This window comes from Lynx rufus, unplaced genomic scaffold, assembly GCF_022079265.1.
Source record: "Lynx rufus isolate CCGP_SWC_20201006 ecotype Redwood Valley unplaced genomic scaffold, mLynRuf1.p SCAF_23, whole genome shotgun sequence".
Lineage (NCBI taxonomy): Eukaryota > Metazoa > Chordata > Mammalia > Carnivora > Felidae > Lynx > Lynx rufus.
In genome coordinates, this window is record NW_025814838.1 from 6,242,399 (window position 1) to 6,250,903 (window position 8,505).

Genomic DNA, 8,505 nt, shown 5'->3' on the forward strand with positions numbered 1-8,505 from the left:
AGTTTTGAGTCTTTATTACATCTGCCTTAAATGTAATGTATTTAATTGTGGGTTTATGTAATTCAATTTTTGACGATGGTCGTGATGAACTGGCGCTCACAAAATTCTGGGAAATGTAACAATGGGCTCTTGTGAACCACTCCAGCACACCGATGAAATATACATGAAGAAGCGTTCTACAGAAGTGCCTGGGTGGCTCAGTAGGTTAAGTGTGGGACTTTGGCTGATGTCATGATCTAGCAGTTCATGAGTTCAAGCCCCGCGTTGGGCTCTGTGCTGACAGCTTGGGGCCTGGAGCCTGCTTCGGATTCTGTGTCTCCCCCTCTCTCTGCCGTCTCTCTGTCTCCCCCTCTCAAATATAAACATTAAAAATTAAAAAAAAAAGAAGAAAAGAAAGAAAGAAATGCCCGACAATCAGCACCCACAGTGAGAAACACAACATAACCAGATCCCCTCAAGCAGACCTCGAGGTTCCTCGCTGTCACTAGCCTCTTTTCCTCCGCTCCCTTGGTGGGTAGCCAATCCCCTGACTTCAACAGCACGGATTACTGTGCCTCTTTGCAGGTCATACAAATGGAATCACAAACCTGCAGTTTGAAGTGCTACCGATAGAGGCCTCTCGTGAGGCAAAGACGGAAGGCTCCCACAGGACTGGGGAAATGTTCCTCCCAAATCCGGTTCTGGGAGCTTACTCGCCTCTCTCTCTCTCTCTCCCCCCGCTGTAAGCCATGGGTTACTCGTGCCAGGGTGGGAGAAGATAGAGAAATAACCGAGCGCGCTATCTGAGCATGAGTGAGTCCCCAGAGGAGATCTCGGGCCACAAGTTTCCCAGGGGAAATAGGGGAACCAAGTTTGGGCAGAGGAATCCCAGCGGGGACTTTGACCTCAAACCCTGGTGTGGTCTGCCTGGGAGCTAGCTGGGCGATGAGCAATGAGGCCTGCTTCTGCCCAGATCATAACAGGCGCGGCTGTCCCCGTGACTCCTTTATCCAGACAAGGTGAACCCCCTGAAAAACACATCAAGGGAAACATAGAGGAAAGTACAACACAGAGGTTATGTTCTGGGACTCAGAGCTACATAGGTTTCAATCACTGCCTCTTCACTTACTAGCTTTGTAAACTCGGGCAAATACCTTAACTTCTCTGAAACTTTGCTTATCCATAGAATGGGAACAATAAAACTCTCCTTGCCAGTTGGTTAACGGATTTTAAGTAAGATCATATATGCGAAGCAAGAAGTCATGTATATTGTTACCAGTGATTATCTTTATACTCAGGGGATGAGGGGAGGACTTCTATTTTGCTGAGATATTACAGGCTGAACTGACAGCATATGGAAATATGGGGATTAACACTGCTCGGCATAGTATATAAACAGCTACTTTGCTTGGGCAAGGACTTATATGCACATGAATGCATACACACCTCACATATATACATTGACTTTTTCATAAATAGAATAGACAAACGATTTGGGGGGAGAAGCTTTTAAATTTTTTCCTTTTTGCCACTTTTACCCATTGGTTAGTATAATAAACAGATATACATGCTTCAGCCTATCATTGAATCTTTGTCAACAAACCAATATATTGCATTCTGTAGTTCTGTCCATGCTTGTATAAAATAATTTACATACACACACACAGACACACACACGGTTTTACAGAAATAGGTTCCTATAATGCTGTTTTCTGTATCTTGCTATTCTTAATATAACATAAAAATCTTTCCAAATTAACAAATATACTCTATTATTTTTAGTGGCTGCATATCACCCTAATGGGTGGATGTTCTATAATTAGGTCAGCCGTTTCTCAGTTGGAGGGTCCGTGCTTTGTTTCTACTTGCTTGCACAGAGCACAATGCTGCAATAAACATCCTTACACCTTTACCATTATAAGCCTTTTAAGATATATGTCTCGATGTGTTTTTTAATACAAAATATTTTATCTTGGGAGCGCCTGGGTGGCTCAGGCAGTTAAGCATCTGACTTTGACTCAGATCATGATCTTACAGTTCATGAGTTAAAGCCCCACATCCAGCTCTCTGCTGTGAGCATTGAACCCACTTCGGATCCTCTGTCCCTCTCTCTTTCTCTGCCCCTCCCCTGTTCATTCTCTGTCTCTTTCTCGGAATAAATAAACTTAAAAAAAATACTTTATTTCCATGGGGAAGATCCCCCAGAGAGGGTTTTCCAGGCCAAGGTGGTCATGCATTTTTTATTCTTTTATTTACTTTTTTATTTTTTTAATGTTTATTAAACATTAAGAGAGAGCGCGCCCGCACGCGCGCGCTCGCGAGTGGGGGAGGGGCAGAGAGAGAGGGAGACACCATCCAAAGCAGGCTCCAGGCTCTGAGCTGTCAGCACAGAGCCCCATGTGGGGCTCGAACCCACAAATCATGAGAGATTGTGACCTGAGCTGAAGTCAGATGCTCAACAGACTGAACCATCCAGGTGCCCCTGCATTTTTTATTCTAAATAGTTTTCAGATTGCATTCACAGAAGTCCAAAAAGATTTCCATTTCCACCAGCCCCATGTGAGAGTATGCTTGTTCCCAGGTCCCTGGCAGTAATAGGCTTAGCCTTCTTTTTTTAATTTGTTTAGGCTTTTTACGTCTTTTTATTACGGGCATTTTCAAACATCTCGAAAAAAAAATAGAACAATATAGTGAACCCCCAAATACTCACAACCCAGCTTTGGCAATTATCAACGTTTTGCCATTACTTTGCCTTCTTTTTAATTTTTGCAAATTTATGGGCATAAAGTGATATATGTGTTACTTTTTAAAAATCACATTTTTGCATTTCTCTGACTGCTCATGATTTTGAGCACATTTTCACATGTTTGCAGTTGATCTTCTGTGAGTTTTTATTCATATAGTCTTTGCATAATTTTTGGTTGTTTGTCTTTCTCTTGCCAATTTATAGGAGCGGTTTGTAGTATATATGTTAATCCTTGTTGTCTTCTGTCTTGCCAATATTTTTCTAATCTGATGTTTGTTTATGGTATCTTTTGTCCTCCTAAAGTTTTTCATTTTTTACATATTTCAAATACATCTGTGTCTTTTTCTCTTTTATAGTTCCATATTTTCTTTACTGCGTAAGAAACTACCCTCTACCACCAGCAGCGCCAAATGTAAGCTGGTACAACCACTTTGGAAAATTACTGAGCAAAATCCACAGAAGCTGAACATACATACATCCCTATGATCTAGCAGGTCTGCTCGCAAGTAAGTAGCCAACAGAAATACAAAGATACGGTCCTCAAGAGATAAGTGCGAGAATATTCACAGCACTCCATGATAGCCAAAAACTGGTAGGAAAAACACCTAATGCCTGTCAAGGGCAATTACCAGTAATTATATGAGTTACTATTCATATAATAGTAATTGTGGTAATTCATGCAATTAATGCATTTTTTAATTGAAAAAAGAGCCAGACATAGAAGAGAACATACAGTATGATTCCATTTGTATAAATATCAAAAATCAGCACAACTAATTTCTGGTGTTGTAAGTCAGGATAGAGGTTACTCTTAGAATGTGTCACAAGCGACCTTGTGGCATTGCTGGTCATGTTCTGTTTCTTGATCTGTGTACAGGTTAAATAGATGAGTTCACTGTGTAGCCTATGATTTGTATGCTTTTCTGTAAGTTTGATGTATTTTAATAAGAAATTGACAAGATGCACACGAAAGCCTGCACATAAGTGTGTTTATATCAGCTTTATTCGTACCTGCCGAGATTCAGAAGTAATCAAGATGTCCTTCAGTAGGTAAATGGATAAATAAACTGTGTTACATCAGATGAAAGAATACTACTCAGTGCTAAAAAGAAAGAAGCTGTCAAGCCATGAAAAGACATGGCAGAACCCTAAAGGCAAATTAGTAGTTGAAAGAAACCCATCTGAAAAGGCCACAAACTCTGTAATGATCCCAACTACAGCAGAGCCTTGGATTGCGGGTAACTTGTTCTCTGAGTGTTCCACAGGATGAGCAAACATTTCTAATACATTTTAACTTGATAAACGAGTGATGTCTTGCAGTCAAGTAGTATGTGACGCTGAACATCACATGATCACAACTGAGCCAATGGTTCTTCTCTCTCTCTCTCTCTCTCTCTCTCTCTCTCTCTCACTGCAGGATTGTGGGTGATCATCTCCCATGCTCGGATGCTCGGTCTCAGGCAGAAACCAGTGATGTTTCGGAACGTTGGAACGTGCCCACAACGGACACTGCTGTATTTTTGGTCACTTCAAAGCACCTATGGACAGTCCTTTGCTTTTTCATACAAGAGTAAGCTTAGGAATGCTTTGCTTCATTCCAGGTCATTGGATAGGTTTCTTTGTAAAGTTGCACAAAATGAAAAAGATTCCATTGAGCCAACAGATAGCAGTGATTCTGTTAGTGATATGAAAATCATCCTACACAGTAACCCTCCTCTCTCGTCTCCCTCACACCAGCCATGAAGGTGTTCAAAGGTATGTGTGGGTTGATTTGTTTATTTTTCTTTATATTTTGTATTTTCTCTATTATTTTGTATTATATTACAGCATTGTAATTACTTTTATATGAATATTTTTAGGTTGTGGAACAAATAATCTGAGTTTCCATTATTTCTTATGGGGAAATTCACTTTGATCTACAAGTGCTTTGGATTACAAGCATGTTTCCAGAACAAACTATGCTCACAAACCAAGGTTTTACTGTACATAACATTCTGGAAAAGGCAAAAACATGGACACAGTAAAAACATCGGTGGTTACCAGGGATTAAAGAGGAGGGAGGGATGAAGAGGCAGAGCACAGAGGATTCTGAGGACAGTGAAAATGCCTTGTATTATATTCTAATGGTGGATGTATACATTTGTCCAAACTCATAGAATGTACCACTCATGAGTGGACCCTAACGTAAACTGCGGACCTTGGGTGCCAATGATGCATCCAGGTAGGTTCATCAGTTGTAACAAAGGTACAGGGGGGGACATTGATAACAGGAGTAACTTATGAATGTGTGGGGGCAGGCAATATATAGGAAATCTCCGGACTTTCCACTCAGTCTTGCTATAAATCTAAAACTGCTATAAAAAATAAAACCTATGGTTAAAAAAAGAGAGAAAGGTAACAGATGGTAGCTGCATTTGTGGTGAGCATAGCATAATGTAGGGAGCTGTTGAATCACTGTGTGGTAAACCTAACACTAATGGAACATGGTGTGTCGGCCATACTTCAAGTTTTAAGAAGGCAAATACAAGAGGCAGAGAGAGGGAGAGAGGGAGAAAGAGAGAGAGAGAGAGAGACATAAAGATTTACTTGCTTTCTGATGGATAATTATACCAAGGCACTTAATAAATTTTCCATTGAATTAAATATCATCTTTGTCATTTATTAAATTCTCACTTACAATGATATATGTTTATGGATTCTCTATTTGATCCAACCAATATATGTATCTACTTGTCAATCCCCATGGTAAAATTATATTGATATTGTAGTTTAACAGTATATTCTGATATCTGGTAACATAAGTCCCCTTTCCATTACTCTTCATTTTCACACTTTTCTCGACTATTCTCAAGCATTTATTCTTGCATATGATCTTTATGTTAGCCAAGTTTTTTAAAGTCCGGAGTTAATAGAATTTCATTATACTTATAACTGGTTAGGAGAAAATTGACGTTTTAATTACATGAAATCTTCCCACCCAGGGTCACAGCTTTCAATTTGTTCACATTTCGTTTTATATCCTTCATAAGACTTTATCAGTTTCTTCATAGAGGTCCTGTGCCTTTCTAGTTAAACTCATTCCTAAGCATTTTCTTTTTATTGCTCTCATGCTGGGAATATTTTTCCCGTCACTATTTCTGTTTTCTCCACTCTTTTGCTAGAATGGAGAAAGGCTATTGGTTTATGTCTATTTGTCCAAGAGCAGAGCATTTAAGAGCACGAATTGAGGTATGGAGAAGAGACATTAACTTTACTTCGTATAACTCCATTTACCGTTTTATTTTAAGCTCCCTTTGTGCCGGGTGGAAGCAATTCAGCCCCGTCTGGGTTTTCCCAGCTTTCGTCCAGGGCAGGGTTAAGTTCCATGGAGTTTGCATAATGCCAGGAGGCAAGAGGACACTGAGTCCTTGACATCATCGGTCCTGGCTGGCATCTCTTGAGATGCCGTTGGGTCCTGTCTCTCGTCCTTACCAGTCTCTGCTGCAGTTGTTCCTCTTTCGTTCTGAGGAGGCTCTCTCTCTCCCTCACTTCTCTCTCTCCCACTCCCCCTCAGGCATCTGGAAAATATTCCCCCACCTCCACATCACACTAGACAGTGGGCACCTCCCTAACCCCTCCCAACCCCCGCGGCCCAGACCCAGCATAGAGCGTCTCCAGGCCCACTGCTTCTCCAGTCTCCACTCTGAAGCCAGACACCCCCTCTGCTCTTGATCCCACAAAGCTACGCGGGGTCCTGTCCTTGGGTGAGGGCGATGCAGAAGCTTCCTCTCTGAGCCCAGGGGCGGGGCGGGGGGGGCACTTTTCCACTTTTCCACCCTCATTATTTATTCTCTCAGGGCTAGGTTCACGCCCTGAGGTATTCAAGCACTCAAAAGCTAAAAGAAGCTTCCTTTTCTCTCTTTCTTCCCTTCTCTGAGGCGATAAATTCAGAGCAACTCCGCCTGAATAGAAGGGCTGTCAGGGAAAATGAAGTTCTGGACGGCAAAACATTGTTAATATTTCAACATCGTAGCCCATTAAAACATACTGGCGTAGGGAAAAAGAACAATACTGGAGAAAATACAACAGAATGTTAACAGAGATGCTCTGTTTCCAGGAGGTGAAACCATGAATGAATTTTGTTTTATTTCTATTTCTCTGGATTTTATAAAGGTTCTACAATGTGTGTTATTCATATCATCACACACATAAAAAATGATTTATGTGAGTTCATTTGTAGGTTGCCTATGCAAATCGGGTTGATTTGCATGAGAAATGACTGTGAATCCAAGCATAATTGACAGACACAATGTACGTTCCAAGGAAATGTACAGCCGTATGAAACATAAAGCATGAAGGAGGCTTCATTCACACCCTCAGTAGCTTGGGTTGGTTTCTAGAGCGACAAGCAATCGCTCGTGCTATGAAGTTAGGACCACTTGCCAACTGGGAGCCTTGGAACAGTTAAGCCTGAAGGGGTAACCAAGCAAACCACAGACTTTATGATGTTCACGTTTCAAAAAGAGGCCTTTCGCCACGAGGCAGTTGGGTTTTTTAAGGCTGCAGTTGATGAAAACATGATTAGAGGGTGCCTTAGATCAGGGAGGTTCTTAAAAACAGAGCCTGAGGCAGGGATTCTTGCTCAGTGATGGGATGAACTCTCTGAGAGACGGGGGAGGGAGTGAAGCATGAGAAACTCCGCAGCACAAATTGTACCAGAGGTGGCTTCACCTTGAGGCGAAAGGGCCAGTCCCCGCCCCGTGTCAGTCAGTCATGGGCAGGAGGGCACGGGATGCTCCAGTCAACCAAGGGCAATTTTGTGGAGACGCAGGCCCCTGTGAGCCCTCAGCAGCCCATCCTTGGAGCAGCGGAAGGATGGGGTTCCAGCCAGGCATGATTTAGTTGGTAGTTCTAGGTAATCGTGAGCTGATTGCAGCGTGGGTCGGGGCCATGTGCGGGAGTAGGTGACACTGGAGACACCAATGGTGGCGGCATCCTTGGGGTGGAGAGGAAGGCTATGGGCCAGCTAGCTGAGAACTCTTCGGTGGCTGTGGGGGCCGTGACCAAGAAGGCCAGAGATGACAGAGAGGAAGAGGCAGAGAGAGAGGCGGAGCCAGGCTGTCTGATGGTCAGATCAGCAGTGATTTTTACCCAAGGAAGAAGGAGAAATGCATGAGCCCAAACTTGACAACTCATTGGACCCCTGCAGGCCCTGGCTGACCAAGTCGGGAGGTCTGCCTACAACAAGGACTGTAACCACCCCAGCAAGGGGTGCCCTGAGGCCGTACTGTCTGATATCCAAGGCGGGGAAACGTGGAAGTTCTACAAAGACAGGGACCTTATCTGTCCTGCTTACCGGGCTGCATAATGAGTGAATATTTACTGAAAGAATGAGTCCATCAGTTCACCCATATTTCATCACCTCTCAGTGGAGGCCCCTAGCATAGTAACAGCACGAGCTTTGAGGGGAGACGCCTGAGTCTGAATTCCAGCGTGAGCCTCAGCTTTTCCATCGGGAGTGCGGTGAAGATTGAATGAGCTAATAACGAAGGGTGTAGAGCGCTTGATACAGCACTTGGCCGGTGGGAAAGTCCACGAATGGCCTCCGCAGGTAACCTCCCCGAGCCATCTCTAGCAGGGTGACTGGGGGGTGAGTGTGATCGGAAGGGCGGGGGAAGGAGCGGGACGCGGGCTGAGGTTGCGCCCCAGCCTCTGTGTACCCAAGTGGCCCAGCCCTGGGCGGAGTCTCCTCCGGGCCAGGCGGGGCCGTGCTGTCCCCCGGAGGCACTGAGGGACCGGCT